We start from the raw sequence: 23,388 nt of genomic DNA on the forward strand, positions 1-23,388 counted from the left end.
GGGGAAAGTCAGGGAGAAGCAGACTCCCCGCTGAGCACAGAGCCCGATGTGGGACTCGATCCTGGGACTCCAGGATCATGACCTGAGCTGAAGGCAGACGCTTAACCAACTGAGCCACCCAGGTGCCCTGCACACAACCTTTTCAAAAGACGAAGTATTTACCTACTAAAAGCATGTATTGCCTTTCTCCATGCGAATAACAACCGCCCTGCCCAGATTTGTCTGTGGAGCTCTGGAGCCTTCCTACTCTTACTATTTCCTTTGTTCTCACTCATCACTTGTTCTCACAGCCTCAGAGGGGCATTGGTTTAAGTTCTGGTCTCTAGCAGGGCAGCAGAGGCATAAGGGGCCATGAGACCTGTTCTAGGCAGAACAGTCTGTGAGTGGAGGAATGGGGTGCTTTGGCATGCTTTCCCCTGAGGGGGCCAATAGCCACGTCTACATGATGTGAAGGATTCAGAGGAAAGAAAACTAGACAACATCATCACTCGTTACTTGTTTTATTGCTCAAGGCCAAACACCCAGATACTTGAAAACATTTAGATAACCGATAGGATTTGTCCTTTTCTTTAAGATTGTTTGTGATTCTGACAAGAAAATTTCCTGAATACTATCCCTAGATTCTGTCTGATGTCTCTGGTCTGGTACATTTAAAAATTTTTAACCAGTAGGAGAGGGATCAATCAAATGCTATCCACTGTGCTGGCTGCTGGGAACAGGTGTGGAGGGATAGGGAAAGATAGATAAATAAGTTTATATTGATATATAAATCAACAGAGGAATGTGTCATCTAGTTGTGGCAATGAAAGACCCGTAGAATGAGAAGTGAAATAGTTCAAGTCGGTGCAACAGACAATGGGACCACGGGACTTCGAAACAGGAGGGGGCACTTCAGGCTCAGAAAGGAGGCAGGGGAGCTGGGAATCTCGATCGGTGCAGAGGAGGGGCTAGCATCCAGCAGAGAGCCAGAAAAGGGCAGAGGGCAGAGGCGGGAGTAGTAAGTGAATCAAGAGGCAGGTGGTCAGTACGTACGAGGTTAGGTAGGGAAGGTGCTAGCGCCGGGAGATGGACAGAAAGACAAGAGATTCCCAGATGGGCAGGGGTGAGCCCCCATTTAGGGATATGAGGGTTGAAGCCTTATATTTCCTCCCCCGTTGAGGGAGGAAAGGGTTGTAGGGTTGGTGGGACAAGAATCGCAGTTCAGTTGAGAAAGTCCTCTCCACAGTGGAAGCTGCTGGTGCCCAGGCCTGGACTGGGAGAAGGTCCATCACCCACCGTCCCTTGAGTGCTAAGGGAGGAAGCTCCCTGCCTGAGCCTGCTCTGCCCACACGGGCAACTTCTCCATCTTGCGAGCCTGAAGCACTTTTATCGCCAGAGGGCTTCTAGTCCTGAAGCTACTCAATTTTGTCTTTGGAATGGGTGTTTTTACATGGGTCTCTGATCTGGGATTCAGAGTACAGTACAGGGATAGTACAATGCATCTTCTTTTCTGAAAAAGAAATGTAAAGTATATATGGAGTGGGAACGAGGCCCGCCGCCCTCCCTTTCGCCTTCTAATTGGTCTCGCTCTGCCCCGAGGACGGCGAGGAGGCTCCCTTCCCACCTGGTGCAAAGCACAGCCCCAAGCAAAGCTGCCCTCTCCCCCTCAACCTGCTAGGTTTGGGTTTCTCCAGTCTCTGCATTAGAGAAGGTAATTAACTCTTTGGGTTTAAAAGCCCTCCTGCTGGGTTGCAGTCTGCGTGGGAGAATAAAAGTAAACAACCGAAAGGGAACGTGTCACCAAAGGACTGTGCACCTACCTTTCTTCATTATAAGGATGAAAAGGTTGCCATTTGTCACAGGTGCCATGGACTACCCACCCGCACAGGGCAGGGTCTGCGGGCCTTTCATTCTTTTTGAATGGTAAGTCAAGAGTGACCGGGTCGTCATGTAATGAGGCAGCCTTGCCGTGGTTTCCGAGGCGCATGAGCTAACAGTCATGTCACCTGGCCTGAGCAGTTCCAGTATGATACTTATAACGGTTCTGGCTGATGACATCCTTTAGTTTACAAGCCCACTTGAGATCCATTGCTAGTAACTAATCCGAACTGTCCCCTAATCTAAGTATTAAGAACCAATTTCCTTAAAAAGCCAAAGCTTCCCTTCTATGTGGGGAAACATCTGTTTTCCTGCCCGTCCCAATTTTGGAAGCGAATCGGGCCCACTTGTCCCCACGGCCGCGCTAAGGTGGGTCACACAGGAGCTCCGCTGCGTCCACGGTGCAGCCAGGAAATTCCTGTCTCTGAGCCAACTGCTTCCACAACACTTCTCTAAGGTGCTAACACAAAGAATCTTGTCTCCATAAGTAGGAGGTTATGAAAGCTTACAGATAGAAGTGTACATGTCTAATGATAAGGCACAAACAGCCTTGCAACTCAATAAACCAAAATAACGGGCATTTCAGCTAGCTCTAGGCACAAGGTCTTGACTTCACATTTTGGGGAAGAAGCTTTACTCTGTGGAAGAACAGCATCCTAAACAGGATTCTTAATTAGTTTTCCTGGCAGCCACGAATGAAGAAATCAGGTAACTGAATAAGCTCTGTGATGGCAGCGATCGAACACGAAGAAGTATTTCTTGCAATACACCAAACTGGATCATTATTCCCACAAACTACTTTTAATGTAGTTGAGGCTTTAAAATGAAAAGGAATTTTAAAATCCCCTGCATGATTTTACCAGTTGGTTCTATCTTTGTAGATTTTGATTTCTGTTGCTCAAATATATACCCACACTCCATTTTATAGGAGCTAATCATTTATTCTTCATGGTTTGTTGTTGTTGCTGTTTGTCTCGCTTCCTAATTATTTCCCAGAGAAAGTGGCCATTAAAAAGGCTTTGTTTCTTTTAGGTGGCAAGTTCATAGGTATTTTATTTTATTATTATTATTACTGTTGTTTTTTAAAGATTCATTTATTTGAGAGAGAGAGAGTGGGGGGAGAGGCGGAGAAGAGAATCTTCAGGCAGACTCCCGCTGAGCACGAAGCAGGGGGAGGGGCAGAGGCACAAGCAGGCCCAACACAGGGCTCGATCCCACAACCCATGAAATCATGACCTGAGCCGAAACCAAGTCTGACACTCAACCGACTGAGCCACCAGGCACCTCTATTATTTTTTTAAGATTTTATTTTTAACTAATCTCTACACCCAACGTGAAGCTCGAACTCACAACCCTGAGATCCAGAGTCACATGCTCCACCAACCGAGCCAGCCAGTTGCCCCCCAATTTATAGATATTTTAAAGAGTAGAACTTCTCCATCTTACTCTTTGACATTTTGTTTTATTCTAAAATCAACAAGGAAAAGAGAAGAAAAATATAATGTGGAAAACTGAAGAATGGAGGATGATGATGGACATCAGAACATTTTATTTTTTTTGAAAGGCAGATTCTGCCCTTTGGGAACTGTGGTTTGGTTATAGCAAAGGGTCCTTCACAAGGACCACGCCACACAGGAGGAGGTTTCTCCTTGCAGTCTATTGGAGCATGCCATATTCCTCTGCAAATAGGTAGCATGGAGAAAGTGGCAGAGCCCAGTGTCATCTTACCTAGCTCAGGAACACCAGGTATTCTATAATTCCAGGTCTTCCTTGAGAAAAATGCTAATAAAACAATGCAGTGGCCTGCACCACACTTGATTTTCATTGTGTTGTACACCTTGTCTTCTAGCCAGCTCTTCATGTTCACTTTCTCGGCAGTTTCATTCCTTCACTGGTGCCAGGCAGGCTCAGTGCGGAACCACTTGGGTTTTCTTCCCTCTTTTATCGCCCAGTAAATTTTCATAAAGCATTTAACGTGAGAACAAGCAGGTTAATTTACCATGCCGGTGAGCCAGGCTCTCGGAAGGCTCCCTGCAACACTGCCATGTTTTGGCGTCAGAGTCAGAGGCCTCGGTCCCAGTGGCAAGGAAGCTTGCCAGAGCCTTCTCTGTGCAGACACCAGGTGTGATTTAGCATAACAGATTGTGTGGACGCTCAGCAGCTTCTATAATCTGTGCGTCAGGACCAAATTGTATCCTTCGTGCAAGATGAAGATGAAAGTCTCAGGGGCTAAAAGCTCTGCCAGGAAAGGCTTCTGCACATACAGGAAATAGGAACATCATCCCACCTTGCAACACATGCCTGGTTTCAGGAACATCAAAGTCCTTTTTAACAATGTTAGTACCTTGTTGAAATGCCCTGTTAAATCACAATGCTGTTTTTCCCTAACTATAGGTGGACAACGAGAACCACACATTAAAAAAATATCCAAAAAATAGGGGTGCCTGGGTGGCTCGGTCGGTTAAGCAACTGACTTTGGCTTAGGTCATGATCTCGGGGTCCTGGGATCGAGCCCTGTGTTGGGCTCCCTGCTCAGCAGGGAGTCTGCTTCTGCCTCTGCCCCTCCCCCTGCTCATGTTCTCTCTCTCTCTAATAAATAAATAAAATCTTTATTTATTTATTTATTTTTAAAGATTTTATTTATTTATTTGACAGAGAGAGACACAGCGAGAGAGGGAACACAAGCAGGGGGGAGTGGGAGAGGGAGAAGCAGGCTTCCCGCGGAGCAAGGAGCCCGATGCAGGGCTCAATCCCAGGACCCTGGGATCATGACCTGAGCCAAAGGCAGACGCTTAACGACTGAGCCTCCCAGATGCCCCATAAATAAAATCTTTAAAAAATAAATCGAAAAAATAGAATTATAAGGAAATTTAAAATGTATTAAATCCAGCCTTTAAAATATACCTGGTCAGTTGCCCAAATCACATATGAAGTCTTGGTTGACAGTGACTTTGAACACTGATGCTCCAGAGGTCAGCCCTTGGGATGTTGCTTAGGGAAGACTTACAGGGAGAGGCCAAGCTTTGATGCTATACACTGCAGATCTCAGGGATGAGAATAGCATATCCCCTGCAAATGGCAAGCTTAGTGAGCCTTTAGAAAAGGACAGGCCTTGGGGTGCCTGGGTCTCTGTCAGAGACAGCGAGAGAGGGAACACAAGCAGGGGGGAGTGGGAGAGGGAGAAGCAGGCTTCCTGCCGAGCAGGGAGCCCAATGTGCGGCTCGATCCCAGGACCCTGGGATCATGACCTGGGCCGAAGGCAGACGCCCAATGACTGAGCCACCCAGGTGGCCCTAAATAAAATCTTAAAAAAAAAAAAAAAAGAAAAGAAAAGGACAGGCCTGAAGCAGAGGTAACCCCACAGGGAGAGTGACTGAAGGCACGTGGAAGGTGATTTTAGGACAAGCTTAGCAAACACAAGCCAAAATTACCAGCCTTTTTGTTTAGACCACTGCCATGTGTAATTTAATGCTTAGTGATGTGCAGTTAGTAAATGCAGAAGACAAATGGCATCCCAGTGGCAATGCTGAGTAATATGGCTTTAGAAGAAAGTACATATATATATGTATATATATATATACATATATATATGTTCACACATTCAGAATCACTGGATAACAAGAATGTAAATTTTTCTAGATTTTTTTTGGCATAGTTTACACACAATGTTACGTTAGTTTCAGGTGTACAACATAGTGATTCTGTTTTTCTATACGTTATGCTCTGCTCACTACAATTGTGGCTCCCATCAGTCACCATACAATGCTATTACAATATCATTGACTGTGTTCCCTACTCTGAGCCTTTTAATCCCGTGACGTCTTCATTTCATAATTGGAAGCCTGTATCTCCCACTCCCCTTCACCCATTTTGCCCAGCCCCAATCTCCCTTCCTGCTGGTAACCATTAGTTTATTCTCTGTATTTACAGGTCTGATTCTGGGTTTTTTTTTGTTTGTTTATTCATTTGTTTTGTTTGTTCAGAATCCACATATGAGTGAAATCATATGGGATTTACCTTTCTCAGCCTGACTTATTAGACTTAGCAAAATACCTTCCAGATCCATCCATGTTGTCACAAATGGCAAGATTTTATCTTTTTTATGGCTGTGTAATATTCCTGTGTGTGTGTGTGTGTGTGTGTGTAATGGATCTTCATTATCCATTCATCTATCAGTGGACACTTAGGTTGCTTCCATATTTTGGCTATTGTAAAAAATGCTTTAATAAACATAGGGGTGCATTTTATCTCTTCAAATTAGTGTTTTTGGGGGCTCCTGGATGGCTAGGTCGGTTGGGCGGCTGCCTTCAGCTCAGGTCATGATCCCAGGGTCCTGGGATTGAGCCCCCGCATCGGGCTCCCTGCTCATCAGGGAGCCTGCTTCTCTTTCTCCCACTGTCTACTGCTCTGCCTACTTGTGCTAGCGCGCTCTCTCTGTTAAATAAATGAACAAAATCTTTTTTAAAAATTAGTGTTTTTATTTTCTTTGGATAAATACCCAGTAGTGGAATAATTGGATCCTACGGTATTTCTATCTTTAATTTTTTGAGGAACCTCCATGCTATTTTCCACGGTGGCTGTTATATTCCCACCAACAGTGCAGGAGAGTTTCTTTCTACACATCCTCGCCAACACTTGTTATTTCTTGTCTTTTTGAACAGTGATGTAAATGTTACACAGTACTTTTTTATTTATTTAAAAAATTTTTTTAAAAAAGATTTTATTTATTTATTTGACAGAGAGAGACACAGCGAGAGAGGGAACACAAGCAGGGGGAGTGGGAGAGGGAGAAGCAGGCTTCCCATTGAGCAGGGACCCCCATGCGGGGCTCAATCCCAGGACCTTGGGATCATGACCTGAGCCGAAGGCAGACGCTTAACGACTGAGCCACCCAGGCGCCCCACAGTACTTTTTAAACTTGATTTTATACCCTCTTGTTTTTTCATTCATTCATTTATTTTTTAAAGTAATCTCCACAACCAGCGTGGCGCTCAGACTCATAGCCCCGAAAGCAAGAGTCACATGCTCTACCGACTGAGCCAGCCAGGCGCCTGACGGAGCACGTTTCTTAACTTCTTGCTCAAAGGGCTTGCATCTCATTTGCCCTAACAGCAGTCCTGAGGTGTAGACAGGGCAGGTTTTATCACCTGTGTTTGCTTGAAGAACATGAAGGTTACAAGAGTTAACTTTTTCAGAGATTGCACAGCTAGTCAGCGGTTGAGGTGATGCAGAACTCAAGTGTTGGGCTCCCAATCTTGTGCCCTGTCTGTGGAGTCCCTCCTTGCATCTTACAGGATCTGTGAGATACCCAGTAGCCTATAATAAACTATTTTGTTTTCTGCTTTAACACGGTAAAGCAGATTCTGGGACTGGCTCAGATGACCCAGGGATCATGTTAAACGTGCATCACCTGCTTTCTTCACCCAACAACAGGCAGAGTCTATCTCTATGAAGGAGAAAATCTCCACCATCATTTGTAATGACTGCACAGTATTCTATTGCATAGATATGCCACAGTTTATCAAATCGATCCTCTAATGACTAAGATTTTAAATTTCCCCAATTTTTTGCTATTCATTCATTCATTCATTCATTTTACTCAACAGATATTTACTGAATACTCTTTATGTGGCAGGTTCTATTTTAGGTAACGGAGATAACAGACCACAGGTCCCTGCCTACATGGAAGTTACATTCCAGTTAGGAAAGCAACTAATAAACAGGTGAACCAATAAATAACTGAAGCCTATGAAAAGATCTATTAAGAGGACAGAATTTAGTAATGGGATAGCAAGCTGGGGGGCAGTTGTACTTGACTAGGGCAGCGAAACAGCTTCTTTGTGGCTGTGACATTTGTCCTGATACCTAAAAGATTATACATAAAGCTGTAATGAATATCCCAGAACATTCATTTCAGAGCACTTGTCTGAATATTCCCTTAGGATAAATCCTAGAAGTGCAAATGCTAGGTCAAATTACACGCTCATTTAGGCTCCGAAGGACTGGCCATGAAATGCCAACTCTAAGAGATTCCCTCTAAACCAGCTCTGGATCCAGCAAGTTTTACTTCCAACTGTGCAACTGCCTGGCTCGGTAAGAGACTGGGCAGTTTCTTAACCTCACTGTGACTCAGTTTCCTCATCTGAAAAGTGGGAACATTAATAGTGCCCAACTCAGGGATTCGTGAGGATTAAAAATGGTGTAATATAAGTGGTTAATAAAAGTTAGATTTAAAACAAAATACATGCTCGTTTTAATTTGTATATGAAAACTGCTTTTTAAAAAAGGACCATCCAAATTTAAAATCCCTTTTCCTGGCACCCACTCACTTGGCGCTCTGAGCTCATACTAGCTTGCCCTGTTTTTGATAACCTAGTGTCCTCAGACCAGGACTATAACCACTTGATGACAGGGAGTGTATCTCATGGCTTTTGTGTCCCCAATGCCTAACTGAAAGGAAAATACATGGGGTTGGTCTCCTGGCACTAAGGAGAGTCCTGAAAGGGGCCAAATTTACTCACAGATAATGGAAGCTAGCCTGTCCACTGAAACATAGAACTTTCATTTTGAATAAAATCAGATAATAAGTATCTAGAGTCTACTTTCCTATGGGTGCTGTGGCCTTTAGGTTACTGGGTTCTCCAGGAGGACAGGTAGGTCTATTGTGCTCACACATTGCTTGATTTAAAAAATAAATAAATAAATGGCAACCTGCTGAATGTTTTTGTTCCAACTTAGAAACCCCAAACTTGGAATCTTGAAGCAGTGCCTCGGCAGGAATTAAAGACCACAGGTTGCAGATGGCAAATGACTTACTGCAATCTGAAATGGTCTATATTGCTGGTATAAAATGTGACTACGTTCCATTTCTTCCTTTGTCCATCTGCTGCTGTTTTGGTCTAGGAACAAGGATGATTTTAAAGATTTAAATTTGGACTCTGTGTAAGCTGATTTCTCAAGCCATATTTAATATATTTTGGCAACAAACACTCCTTTGGTCATGTTTGACTAAGAAGGCAGGAAGGAGTGAGAGGTTTTTGATCTTTTTTCAACTTGTATGCATTTTTGAATGGAGGTGGTTGTGATTAAGGTGGTGATATATAGATAGTGAGTTAAAAAAATTTTTTTTATTAAAGAATGGAGAGCAAGGGATAGGGAGGAAAATGAAGGAATGAAGACTGTGCAAGGAACAAGAGCCCCAGCATGTCTCCTGGTTTCTCTTTCATCTTAGGCATATTAGTCTTGCCTCCACAACCAGGTAGAGGAGATGAACTCATTGAGGTGTGACCATGATTTGAAACCCTTAGAGTTCCTAGGGTAGGGCAGGACAAAGAACAGGTGCCCTATCTGGAAAGATTACCTAGAGTCAGATGCGGAATATGCTTGCTCGCGTTTTCTCTCTCTTTCTCATACACACACATACACACACATTGTTTTTTCCATGTCTGTTAGGTTCTTGCAGGAAGAAGCAGGTACCCCATTCTTAGGTATGATGGATTCTTTCTTACATTTTGTAAACATGATCAGTAACTGAGGTCCTGGAGGTAAGAATCACAGAGAATCAGGGTCTTAGTGTGGGGAGGGGTCTTTGAAATTACCCCCCAAGAAGCTCTGGCCAGGGCAGGACCCCCATCTATCCTCTTGGCAAGTGATTTTTCTGCTTCAGTGTAAGCATGGCCATGGACAGTCGTACAAAGTCCTCGGGATGGTTACTCTGTTTCCTAAGTTTTCAGTCTTCCAACACTCCTCGTTCTCATAGCTGTTTCTCTGAAAGCCTATGACACAATTCAACCTCCTCGCACCACTGAGTTGCCCTCCTCTGGACATATCCAGATTCGGCCATGTTCTTTCTAAACTCAGAACCGGGAGTCCCATTGCTCTTCATCTGGATGTTAGGTGAGGCATGACATCCAGCTGGCTGGCCAGTTAACTCCTAAGAAGGCTGGTGAAACTGTTGTTTGACTAGGATGTTAGACTTTTTATCCACTCAATGTGCTTAACAACATGGCTTTCATTACAGTGTTCTTAAATTCAGCCATTGCAAACAACAATTTTTCAGTTTTTCAAAAGGGTTTTAAGAATGTTATATGTGTAAAAACTTATAATAAATACGGGGAAAATACCGTAACTCATCAAAGTCAGTCTTTCTCCTAAAGATAAACGACAATATGTATATTCAGAATTATTCTTTAGGCAACTCATTTTTATCTGCCATGGAAAATATGCCACAGATGGAGGCATTCCCAAGACAAAAATTTGAGGTGTTTGGGGCCTCAGTTTCTAAACTGACAAGATGAGTTCTGAGTTGCCTTCTGGCTTTAACATTCAACATTCTCTGTATAACCCTACTCTGGTCAATTGTTTCAAGAAAACCCTTTCTTTCAAATCATAGAAATACACACCTTTATTACCTCCTTTTGGGTAGAAGTAATAACATACTGCTGGATTAACATTTCAACTTGGTATGTATTTTATAGTAGAAAAATGCAAAATATCCAATATTTTGAGTGTTCTGTAGTTTTAAATATAAAAACTTTCAATCTTTGTCATTTTGGATAGAATGAGTTTTTAAAAAATTAGCTGAAATTTATTATTAGCCTTTATATATACATGTAGTATATAATTATGCATAATCAAAGAACAGATAATGCCTACCCATCTTTAAGCTGGATTAAAGAAGCATTAATGGATATTAAAGCTACTGGGATTTTGAGGACTTAAAACCTAGTTCTGCAAGATGAAAACATTCTGGAAATTGGTTGTACAACAATGTGAATAAACTTAATACTACTGAGCTGTACACTTAGAAATGGCTATATTGGTATATTTCACGTGATTTTTCTTTTTTTTTACCACAACTAAAAATATTTAAAAATGCATCCTTCTTCGGGTGCCTGGTTGGCTCAGTTGGAAGAGCATGTGACTCTTGATCTCGTGGTTGCAAGTTCAGCCCCACGTTGGGTGTAGAGATTACTTTTTTTTTTAAGATTTTATTTATTTGCGAGAGAGAGAATGAGAGACAGAGAGCATGAGAGGGAGGAGGGTCAGAGGGAGAAGCAGACTCCCTGCTGAGCAGGGAGCCCGATGCGGGACTCGAACCCGGGACTCCAGGATCATGACCTGAGCCGAAGGCAGTCGCTCAACCAACTGAGCCACCCAGGCGGTCGGGTGTAGAGATTACTTAAATAAATTTTAAAAATGCACCCTTCCTGCAGTAAACAGGAATGAAAAATTGCAACACAAGGTGATGTACATGCAACAGGCAAACATCACACGGTGGTTGTACAGGGTGTAGCAGAGACTGCTCATGGCCCCAGCACCCATTCTTGCTCCTTTGAGTTTTACCAGGGTGTGTATAAATGGTTTACTTCTCAAAACCTGCATGGCCCAGCCCCACATGTGGCTAGGATATAAATGTAACAGAAATGGGGTGTGCAATGTTTAATCCCGTAAGGAAGCCACTTGCCCTCCACTCTCTCTTCTCCCATCTAACAGGCTGGAACTCAAACACAGTACGGAGCCAGTCGCAGCCACAGAGATTAAGGTGTCATGACAACAAGGTAGAAGCGACTTGGTCTCTCAATGACCTCAAGGAAGAGTGCTGCCTACCCACCTGGACCCCCCTCCTGCCTCTGCGGTGTTAGATGAAAGAGAAATAAACCTCATTTGGTTTGAGCCACTGCAGCGTTGGGTCTTTTTATTACAGCAGCTGAGCCTGTACATTAACACAAAAGAAGAAAATAATCACCTGCACATAAAGGGTGGGGGTGAAGGTGAGAGCAGAGTATGCAGCTGGGGGAAGAAGACTGTCTGGGAGAACATAACAACATGAAGGTAGGCTCCGCTACAAAGCCCAGCTTCCCAGCCTCTAAGTCCTGGGCACTGACTGGCGATCCTTATATTGGTCCTAGATAATTCCCTTTCTCATTGCTATGTGTGTGTGTTGGGAGCTGGGAGGCATGTTCCAAAAATGGAGGAAGGAGAAACAGTAGAACAGGTGGAATTTTGGAGTCTGTATGTGTGATGACTAATTTGATTTTTAGATGTGTTTGTGTAGGATTTCAATAAAAAATGCCTCTTGACCATCAAAATTCTGAACCAACTGAACAATTAGACAAAAGAGTCAGTATGAGGAGAATTAAAACACCTCCTTCATTTTTGATAAACGCTGACCCGAGGACACAGTTTAGTGAAAGATCATACTGATTTTCTAATACTGAACTGTGAAGTTGGACTGACCATCACCTAATACTGAACTGTGAAGTTGGACTGACCATCATATCGCTATGGCAGGGGCTCAAAGATTCTAATGCAGTATAACAATGGGGGCTTATTTAATCCTTCTTTCCCTTTAGGGGCACCTGTGTGGCTCAGTCGGTTAAGCTCTGCCTTTGGCTCAGGTCATGATCCCGGGGTCCTCGGATTGAGCCCCTCGTCAGGCTCCCTGCTCAGTGGGGAGTCTGCTTCTCCCTCTGCCCCTCCCCTTGTTTGTGCTCTCTTGCGCTCTCTCTCAAATAAATAAATAAATAAATAATCTTTAAAAAAATCCTTCTTTCCCTTTAAACTATAAGAGCTGGTGGAGTAAAGCAATATAAACTATTTAATGAAAAATAATGCATTCAGAGGGCGCCTGGGTGGCTCAGTTGGTTAAGCGACTGCCTTCGGCTCAGGTCATGATCCCGGAGTCCCTGGATCGAGTCCCACATCGGGCTCCCTGCTCGGCGGGGAGTCTGCTTCTCCCTCTGACCCTCCCCCCTCTCATGTGCTCTCTCATTCTCTCTCAAATAAATAAATCTTAAAAAAAAAAAAAAAAAAAAAAAAAAAAAAAAAAAAAAAAGAATGCATTCTTTCATTTTTAAATCCGCCCCCCTCCCGCTTTTTTCTTTAACAGATTGGTGACATATCTCACACTTAGTTGACCTCCACTGGTGGTCAAATGGAGCGATTTTTGATGTTCTGCTCTCTTTCTAGAACTATACTCCTGATTCTGATTGTGATAAGGAGTAAACAGCCAACTTGCCTTGTCCACGTAAGGGATGAGTTCTTCAGTTCCCTCAGAAGGTAACTTCAGGACTAGAGAAGCCTGTCTGACAATGAACTTCCTTTCCAGGGTATGTCTCAGTTTTTATATAAATCTGAATACACTGGCTCACACCCAGCTAAGTCAGACCATGCTACCATCTACTGAAATGACTCATCCACACGTTGGTTTCTTCTGCTGGATAGCATGTTGTAGGTATTTAATAAATGTTTGTTAAATTGAATTGAATAATAAGAAAAAGAAGTACAAGTAAGGTAACAGTGGAGTGTAAAGTGGGTTCTTTCAAGAGATCATCTTAAGATATGAAAAGAGAAACAAGTGGTACAACCCTGTCCAAGGTAAATGCCTTCATAGTTTTTCTGATGGAAGTGAATCATCAAAGCAGAGTTACTCAGATACTGAATTGGATTTGGAAAAACAAACAAGTATACAATGTGCTGTTTTTAAAAAAAATCACTCATTTGGAAACAAATAAATCCAATATTGTCACAAACATAAAGCTGTTCACCCTCAACTGTGAACTAGTAAACTGATTAATATCATATTTTCAATTTGAAATGAAGACTATGTTGGGAAACAGTTGTTAAAAGATGTATTGAGACAGAGCTTTTGAGAAAAGATAGGCCAACAAATTCTGGCCTAGAGACCAGATAGTTGACGGTTTGATAAACATATAATAAAACAGCAGAATTTATTGGTACTATTACTCTATGAAGCTGAAAGGCCCTACAATGGAGAGGCTATTGGAAAGTATGGATCTGATACAGAAATGAAGTTACCAAACAAAGCCGAGGATGAAGGAATATCACAATGAAGCCCTTTTCTCTGATAATGGGGTGTTTACTTCTACAAAAAATCTTAAGGAAACAGTGGTTCATTCAGAAGGTGGAATTTATGGACAGCCTTTTTTTTTTTTTTAAGACTTTATTTATTTGACAGAGAGAGAGAGCACAAGCAGGGGGAGTGGCAGGCAGAGGGAGAGGGAGAAGCAGACCCCCCGCCGAGTGAGGAGCCTGATGCAGGGCTCGATCCCAGGACGCTGAGATCACGACCTGAGCCGAAGGCAGACTCCCAACCGACTGAGCCACCCAGGCGCACCTTATGGATAGCTCTTATGTGAGCAAAAATGTTTATCTCAAAAGAGATCTAATATTCCTATTTAATAATATTATTAGTATGTTCTAAGTCAGTGTTCTTCGACTTTTGTTATCAGTAAGACCAACTATGAGGTTAATAGGAAAAGAGATTAATCAGAGTTCTCGATTAATGATGTCCATCCTTTGAGATGTACTCATCTGAAGTATATTAGTTTCCTAAGGCTGCCATAACCAATTACCACAAACTCCAGCTGCTTCAAACACCAGGAATTTATTCTCTCACAGCTCTGAAGAGCAGAAATTTGGGGTGGAGGTGTCGACAGGGCTGTCTCCTTGCCTAGAGAATCCTTCCTGGCCACTCCCAGCTTGTGCGAGCTGCAGTGCTTGTGGCTGTCACTCTCATCTCTGCCTTTCTCGCCACGTGGCCTTCTCCTCTGTGTCACTTAAAAGGACACCTGACATTGGATGATCAAGGATGATCTTATCTCAACGACCTAACTGCATCTGTAGAGACTCTTCTTCCAAATAAGGTTGCATTTACAGGTTCTGGGGATTAGGATATGGATGTAGCTTTGGAGAGCCACAGTTAGTATACATATATATAAATATATATTTTTTATTTATTTAGTCATTCGTTTGTTTGTTTATTTGTTTATTTGAGAGAGAGAGAGAGTGAGTGCACGCATGCGTGGGAGGAGGGGCAAAGGTGAAGGGAGAGGAAGAGGCAAAGAATCCCAAGCAGACTCCTTCCTGAGCACAGAGCCCAACTCCGGGCTCGATCACGAATCTGAGATCATGACCTGAGCTAAAATCAAGAGTTGGATGCTCAACCAACTGAGCCATCCAGGCACCCCAGTAATTGAGGTATATTATTTTAATCATTCCATGCCTTCATATACTTGCAAGAATATCTTCAGATGGGTAAATAACAAAAGGCTTCCAATTCTTTTTTTTTTCAAGTTTGTTTGTCTATTTATTGATTTATTTATTTTAAAGATTTTATTTATTTATTCATAAGAGACAGAGAGAGAGAGAGAGAGAGAGGCAGAGGGAGAAGCAGGCTCCCTGCTGAGCAGGGAGCCCGATGCGGGACTCGATCCCTGGAGTCCGGGATCATGACCTGAGCCGAAGGCAGACGCTTAACCATCTGAGCCACCCAGGCGCCCTGTTTGTCTATTTAAGTAATCTCCACACCCAATGTGGAGTTCGAAACCATAACCCCGAGATCAAGAGTTGCGTGCTCTACTGACTGAGCCAGCCAGGTGCCCCAAAGTTTCCAGTTCTTAGAGTCAGAAATCAACAAGCATTGGGCTGTGGTAGCCAAGAACCATAGGTTAGCTAAAAGATGACAATACAATTATTTTATTAAATCACGGTTAATAACAAATAAAACTGGACTTGTCTAACAGACTTGCCATCAACAAATATTATGTGCAAAACTATTGCCTGTGTTGTTTTTCACAGCACAGAACCAGAACTGCTGAGAGAACCGAATATATGATTTTAAGCCTAGGTTGATTTTTTTTTCTCACTCTTGAAAGCAGTACTTTGTGAAAGCAGTTCTTACAGCCTTGTTTTCTCAATCAGCTAGAAATGTTTTATATATGACTCTAATCTAGTGTCCTAATTGTACTGTTTTCTGATTTGTATTTATGTCTTGAGATAGTAACTTTTTAAATAAAAATAAACCTACCCCCCAAAATGAACATGAACAGTGGGATGAATGGTTCCTTAAAAGAGCTACTAGAAAATATGTTAATAAAGGTGACTTCTCCCTTTTCCAGCCTCCCTCTCCTCCCCACCTCTGTTTAGGTGAACAGAGCCTGGACTACCTTAGGTCTTTGGCAAGGTCTCTAGGTGTGTCACTGTATGACAGGAAACAGGGCTCAGTGCTGTCGGAGTCAGAGGGTAATTGAGTTGGACAGGCCTTAGAAGTGACCTGGGACAACCCTAACCTCACACATGACTCCCCTCTGCAATATTTCTGGCCCGAGGGGCACCCACAACCACATGAATGCCTCTAAGTCCATCTCTTTGTTCTTGGCTAGCTCTAACTACTATACTGTAGACCACAGTGCTGTCTGGAGCCATATTCATCCTCCCCGTTTATTCTGTGCATCAGTGCCTGATCTCTCCGCTCTTGCTGCTTACCTCCACTGAAAGAGCACTGGTTAAGGGGAAGAGGAAAGTAGTACTTCTGATCCACAGTCTTTAGGCTGTGTGCTTGGGGAAATTCTTTCTACCAAGAATGCTGGTTTTTCCATGTAAGCCTCGTAAATACCTTTTATCATCCAAAGAATGTATTTTTAGATAGTTGGCTAAGGTCTGAATCATAAAATCATAAATTTTTTTTCCCAAAGATTTTATTTATTTGACAGAGAGAGACACAGAGAGAGAGGGAACACAAGCAGGGGGATTGGGAGAGGGAGAAGCAGGCTTCCCTGCAGAGCAAGGAGCCCGATGCGGGGCTCGATCCCAGGACCCTGGGATTTCGACCCGAGCTGAAGGCAGACGCTTAACGACTGAGCCACCCAGGCACCCAAATCATACAATTTTTTAAAAGATTTTATTTATTTATTTAATTGACACAGAGAGAGACAGCGAGAGAGGGAACACAAGCAGGGGGCAGTGGAAGAGGGAGAAGCAGGCTCCCTGCCAACCAGGGAGCCCGATGTGGGGCTCAATCCCAGGACCCTGGAATCATGACCCGAGCCGAAGGCAGTCGCTTAACCAATTGAGCCACCCAGGCGCCCCTAAAATCATACAATTTTAGGGCTGAAGAAAGCTCAGCAATTATCTGGTCGCTTTAGAAACAAGGAGATAAAAGTCCCAGAGAGATCAACAAATTACTGAAGGCCACTCAACATGATGCGGGCAGAGCCAGGACTAGAACTCAAGTCTGCTGATGCCTATACAAGCGCTTTTCCACCGCATCACACACCGTACAGAATGTGACGCACACCTTGCTTCCACGTGAATTAGTCTTGAGATGTTGGCTTCATTGGTGCCAATTAATGAGATAATCAACCTTCTATGGTCTGAATGTTTCTGTCTCCCCAAAATCTATATGTTGAAGCCCTAACATCCAATGTGATGGTATCTGGAGGTAAAGCCTTTGGGAGGTAATTAGGTCATGAGGGCAAATACCTTGAGTGGGATTAGCACCCTTAAAAGAAGAGACACAGGAGAGATGACCTTTCTCTATGCACTGTGAGGAAAAGTCAAGAAAACAGTCATCTGGGGCCCCTGGGTGGCTCAGTCGTTAAGCGTCTGCCTTCGGCTCAGGTCATGATCCCAGGGTCCTGGGATCGAGCCCCGCATCGGGCTCCCTGATCGGCAGGAAGCCTGCTTCTCCCTCTCCCACTACCCCTTGCTTGTGTTCCTACTCTCGCTATCTCTCTGTCAAATAAATAAATAAAATCTTTAAAAAAAGAAAAAGAAAACAGTCATCTGTGAATTAGGAAGTAGACTCTTGGCAGGAACCAAATAGTCCTATACCTTGATCTTGGACTTCCCAGTCCCGAGAACTATGAGAAATAAATGTTTGTTGTTTAAGCTACTCAGTCTATGGTATTTGTTATAACAGCTCGAACTGACAAAGACATAACCCAATGAATATATTCAGTGATATTTACTGAGTGTGTGCTATGAGCAAACAAGGTCTTTGCTCTCACAGAGCTTGCACTCAGGTGAGTGAATGACTGACAGAACCCAAAAGACTGTAAGGCTCTGATCCAGCTTTCACATTAGAACACTGATGGCGACTAGGGTCACCTAGTTCAGCTCTTAATTCTTCACTATACCCTTAGAGGAAAGGTAAAGTACCTGGAGTTAATGTCCCCACTTATAACTGTTCTGTAACTTATCAAATGTCATCATTTGGGTCGAAAGCACTTGTTGGCTTAGAAAATAAGTCTCCTCTCTTCCTCTGTAGTACTCAACTCTAAGATTAAGCAGGAACCCAAGGTCAACAACAAGAACAATAAAAAAGCTGTTTTTTATTAAAACTCATTACTGTCCATAAAATAAAGTATATCTCTTGGGAACAGTAAAGCCATCAACTAGCTACTCGTAAATGAGAGAGGCATTTTCTGGTTGACACAGTGAGCGAGAAAGACCCAGATGGTGGATCCTTTTGGCATAGACTTATCTGCTCCGGCTGTCTAATACATTTCTCCGCTGCGTTAACTCTTCCTCCATCAGAACCATCACAGCAGTTTGCTTATTTCCAAGGAAGACAAAAACAAAGGATTTTGTCTGTAGGATTCCTACCTTCCTCCTTCAACACTGGGGAGGCCTATTCACTGCTAGAGGCAACTGCAATGACCTGCATCCTTTGGTGATAAATCTCAAAGCTCTGGCCCATGCAAGATTCAATACAGTCTCTTCCTCATGAAACAGGAAAGGGGACTAGACTCTTGGAGGCTACGTTACCTGGGCTGGACCTGATTCCTGATGGAAGATTCAGAATTTATTTTGAAAAGGGTTTTGGCTTATTGGATGGAGCATGTTGCATGACTGCTGGCTGGAGAATGAGTCTCTTGGGCTTGCGGCCCTGTCTTCTTTCATGAGGAATCCCTGCCAATCCAGGATTTGTGAACTGCTTCTGCCAGCCAGTCTCTAATATAGCATATGTACAAAGCCAATTTCTGGACACCATGATGGAGCCTGGCATCTCTGCAGCCCTCCATGTTTGTAATGCTTACAGTGAAATAACAAGTAGCTAGCAAGACAGAAAAAAATATGACAAGAAAAGGCTTTCTAAATTCACAGATAAATCGTCTATGTATTATATATGTATATGAGTCCCCCTCCTGCTTTTCCAATATAAACTTTCCCCATGTAAATCCTTGTACTTCTTTCTTTTTTTTTTTTTTTTAAGATTTTTATTTATTTATTTGACAGAGAAAGACACAGCGAGAAAGGGAACACAAGCAGGGGGAGTGGGAGAGGGAGAAGCAGACTCCCTGCCGAGCAGGGAGCCCGATGCGGGACTCGATCCAGGGACTCCAGGATCATGACCTGAGCCGAAGGCAGTCGCTTAACCAACTGAGCCACCCAGGTGCCCCCCTTGTACTTATTTCATTTAGATTTTCAATCTGGGATGCACTTAGCAATAGCCAACAGTGACAAAGATAAAACCCTGCTCCCCACTGAGAACATCTGATTTTTTAAATGTAGAAATGCTGCTCTTTACAAAATAGGACATTTCCCTTTTAATTAGTTTCAAAATATACCCAAATAATTTGCAACTAGGAAATGATACCATTTTAGAGTACTTAAAAATAATTCCCATGCATGCAAAGCCAATTTGATGAAAGGCACAAACCAGCGAAACCTTCAGTTTTTAAAGAAACTGAACTGTTTCTGTGGGGACGGCGATCACTACCATGGGAAAATTCACCTAACAGTCCTCAGGCTTTGATCATTGTCTTCTCTCAGAAAACGCCAGTCTAAGGTATTTTCTGAATATCCGGGAACAACCGCTAATTGAGGCTCAAGTATATCTTTGTTGAAAATATGTATCTTCCAGCCTCCCTGTCTTCTACAGATTTTCTTGCCAACCATCTAGTTTTCTAACAGTCCTTCAAAAAAGAATGGGTAGCCACAAAAGCTCTCTGGTGTCATGTCATGCTATCTTTGAAAAGAAGTACGTATCTTGTGCTCACGCACCCTTCACTGTGCTGGCAATGAGTCCCGGGAGGGGTAGCCATCAGGAGAGGCATTTTGACTTTTGCCTGTGCATGAATGAAATCAAACCTCTGAATAAAAGGGAGGGGAGGGCACCTGGGTGGCTCAGTTGGTTAAGCAACTGCCTTCAGCTCAGGTCGTGATCCTGGAGTCCCAGGATCGAGTCCCACATCGGGCTCCCCGCTCAGTGGGGAGTCTGCTTCTCCCTCTGACCCTCTCCCCTCTCATGCTCTCTCTCACTCTCTCTCTCAAATAAATAAATAAAATCTTTAAAAAAAAAAAGGAGGGGAAAACTATATGATCTTCTGATCTGTATTTCTTCCAGTGTGCGGATTATGACAATGACCAACTTTTTAGCTCTTTCGGTAAGTGAGATCCCTGCTCTCCTGGCCAGGTGAGCCACTGCTGATAGGTTTGCTACCATGGGATGAACAAACTCTCCCAAACCATACTCAGTCCTTACCTGCTATGGTAGAAAGAAAGTCTGAGGCCTGCGTGGATAAATATAAATATTTTAGGAGCTTGCCTGATGGTGAGCTTTGCACGGCCATGCAGAAGCCAAGCTTGATTGCCCTGGCCTGGTGTGGGGCTCCCCAGGTGGCAGGGGCTGAGAGCGGGCAGTGCAGTTGGTGGGGGGTGGAAGTGAGTGCCTCCAGTCATTCTGAGTAGCCCCTGGGCTGATTAGTGACGAGGGCTGACAGGCTCTTAAGGGGAGGTCCTGTCCAGTTTCTTTCTGCAGCAGGGATGATGGGCCATGCATGGGGTCCTGAAGCAGAGACTGGGGATTTTTTTGTGTGACCATGACTACATTCCTCATCAACAGGCCACACTCATGGTCTCTTTGGAGGCCACTGACTCGCTGGAGGATTACCATTAAGGAACGTCTGCTCAGTGGCGCCAGGTTCTGTCCCCACCCCTCAGGGGCCAGCATGGTGCCTCCATGCTGCTTGTCCCAAGCCAGACAGAAGGGCAGGGCACCAGGTCTGGGAATTAGAGACGGCGATCGATATGTGTATACGGAACACAGTCACGGACAATTGAAAAGGCTCACACGTAACTCCACTGGGAACTGCTTAAAACTGAAGTCTGATAAATGACTCACGGAACCCAGACCCTGACTTAGCCTGCCCGGGAATGGCCAGAGGTGAGGTTCATCACGCTTGTGATTCACGGAGTTCAAGTGACTAGAATCTATGTAAAGGAGTCCAGGACTGGCCCTGCAAATAAAAATAACTACTTAAACAGGGAAGAATTTTTCACTCCTGACTGATCTTAAAACCTTGAATTATGAGATCACTACTACCTTTTCAAGTTTGGCGTCAAAGGAAAGACTTACTTCTTTGAAACATAAAGCTTACAACTTGAGTTCTACTGCCTCAGTACCCTGTGACAACTGTCACCTGGCCAGTACATTGAGATTCTTTACTGATGAGCATGTGTGCAGTGGGGAGACCATTTGGCGAATAATTAGAGACTATATAGTTACGAGAACTAAGGCAGATATGGGATTAGAACACAGATGTTTTGAACTTTTGGTTTTTGATGAGGTAAAATCAGTAAGGATTAAAAAAGTATGTACTTCAGTTATATTAAAGTTTAGTAGATTCTCAGATCAGAGTTGGTTTATAATTTGGGATTAATTTACATAGTTTGTTTTTCTAGTAATGCAGTGATCTTCCTAGTGAAAAGAAAACATTTTGTATCCTGGATTGCTGAGAGTTGGGTTATAACAGAGTTAAAGAAAAAGTAATCTCTGGATAAGGAAAAGTTATATCAGTCAGGGCTCTCCAGAGAAATAGAACCAACAGGAGATAGATAGATAGACGGATTTATTTTAAGGAATTGGCTTACAAGATTGTGGACTGACAAGTTCAAAATCTACAAGGTAAGCTGGCATGCTGGCAACTTGGGCAAGAGTTGATGTTATAATCCTGAGGCAGAATTTCTTCTCCCCCGACCTTCAACTGGTTGGATGAGACCCACCTACATTATCTAGGGTAATCTACTTTACATAAAGTAAACTGATTATAGATGTTAACCATATCCACAAAGTATCTTCTTAGCAACATCTAGATTTGTGTTTGATTAAATAACTGGGTACTATAGCTTTACCAAGTTGACACATAAAACAGATCATCACAATAGATTTCTTTAAAACTGTGAAAAAATAATAAATGTTTTCTGTCCATAAAGATTCAGCCTTCTTCCTTTTGGAAGGGTCCTGCAAGCCACATCTCATCAAATGAGGCATGATACACTAACGGACTGCAGCTCTACAGTTTTCCTCACCAGATATCCATGCGAAGAGGATGTAGATTCTGAGTCTTGTACAAACGTTGCACAGAGAAGGGACTGGCAAACAAGCTAAAATGGAGAGGAGGAAGATCATCTATTCTATAGTTTCTATTATGGTTCTACCAGTGTCTCCAAAGTAGCTACTCCAACTATAGCCAACATAGCAATGGTTGTCTGTGTTGCCCACCTGGCCAGTTCCTGGCACATGATTTCCCTGAACATTGTTCTCAAATATTCACTAAGTGTGTCCTTTGAGCATGATGCACTCTTAACTCATGGGTAAACCTCAGGAAAGGAGATTATGAATATACTGTATTGGGCCAACAAGTCATGGGTGTTCCCATCCCAAAGAAACATAAGCTTCCTTCCCTGCTAATTATACTCTAAATCTTTCCTTTCATAATTTTGATATTTATAAAATAGTTTAAACAACAAAGCATCCTTCATCTAAAGAGGACTAAAGCAGATAATAAGTAATATTCGCATGACACTTTATCATTTATAAAGTGCTTTCACACACACTTATGTTTTATCCTTGAGGATAAAAGTTTGATGGTATCACTCCCATTTAACAGATGATGCCACAAAAAGCTCAAAAAGATTAGCAGCCTCTCCTGATATCACACAGCCATCAGACTGCTGAGCAGGGATCGGAGCTGCAGCCTTCTGCTCCCGGCTACATCTCGGGCTGCCCAGCCCATTCCAGGCCTTGCTGCTGGTGAGCAGCTCAACTCTCCAACCTTAGTTTATGGAGTTACATAAAGGTGGCTAGAATGTAACCGTCCACCAAATCAAGAAGCAACTCTGCTTCTGGAAAATCTTCATTGAAGGTATTGCTCCTACATATGGCCAGGCACCCTTTTCCCTTCCATGTGTCTTTCCTGGGTGCAAAGAGCTTTCTCTATTGGAAATCAGTGGGAGGTCTCTGCACAATAAAGAGCAGGGAATGAGAAGCAGGATGTGAATCTATTCCATAAAGTGAAAACTTAACGTCCTAACAAGTAATTAAGAAAAAATTTGAGGTTGTTTCCTCAGCTGATCATCACTGGCAGAGCCAACTTTGGATTAAACACTTCTGCTCAGTGGTTTTGACATTCTCAGTCAGGCATATCTTGATGAAATTAGAGATGCAGAAAATATTTTTTGATGGAGCGCAGGGACAAAACAGCTAGAAGGGAAGCCAATTTTGTGTGCAAACTTGTACAGACTGAGATAAAGAGGAAAACAGAAAGCAAGAGAATAAGGAGTGTGTGAGCGTGTATAAATGAAAGAAGATGAAAGCAAGTGATAGAAGGGGAAAGGCTGATGCTCATTAATTAGACTTTAAGATCCTGGCAGCAAGAGGTGTGTTTATAAACAATCTTCACTAAAACATACCTTTCCAACTACTGACTGTTTTATTTGCCA

The 23,388-nt window shown here is 43.1% G+C and overlaps 1 protein-coding gene across 7 annotated transcripts in view; it reads right to left on the bottom strand.

Annotated features, from left to right (window-relative positions):
• Window positions 1–23,388, bottom strand: part of CLYBL (citramalyl-CoA lyase) — a 256,800-nt gene that overhangs the window by 49,911 nt on the left and 183,501 nt on the right. The window lies entirely within an intron of this gene.

The sequence above is a fragment of the Mirounga angustirostris genome, unplaced genomic scaffold (assembly GCF_029215605.1).
Source record: "Mirounga angustirostris isolate CCGP_5_RB_7025 unplaced genomic scaffold, mMirAng1.0.hap1 SCAF_3, whole genome shotgun sequence".
Classification (NCBI taxonomy): domain Eukaryota; kingdom Metazoa; phylum Chordata; class Mammalia; order Carnivora; family Phocidae; genus Mirounga; species Mirounga angustirostris.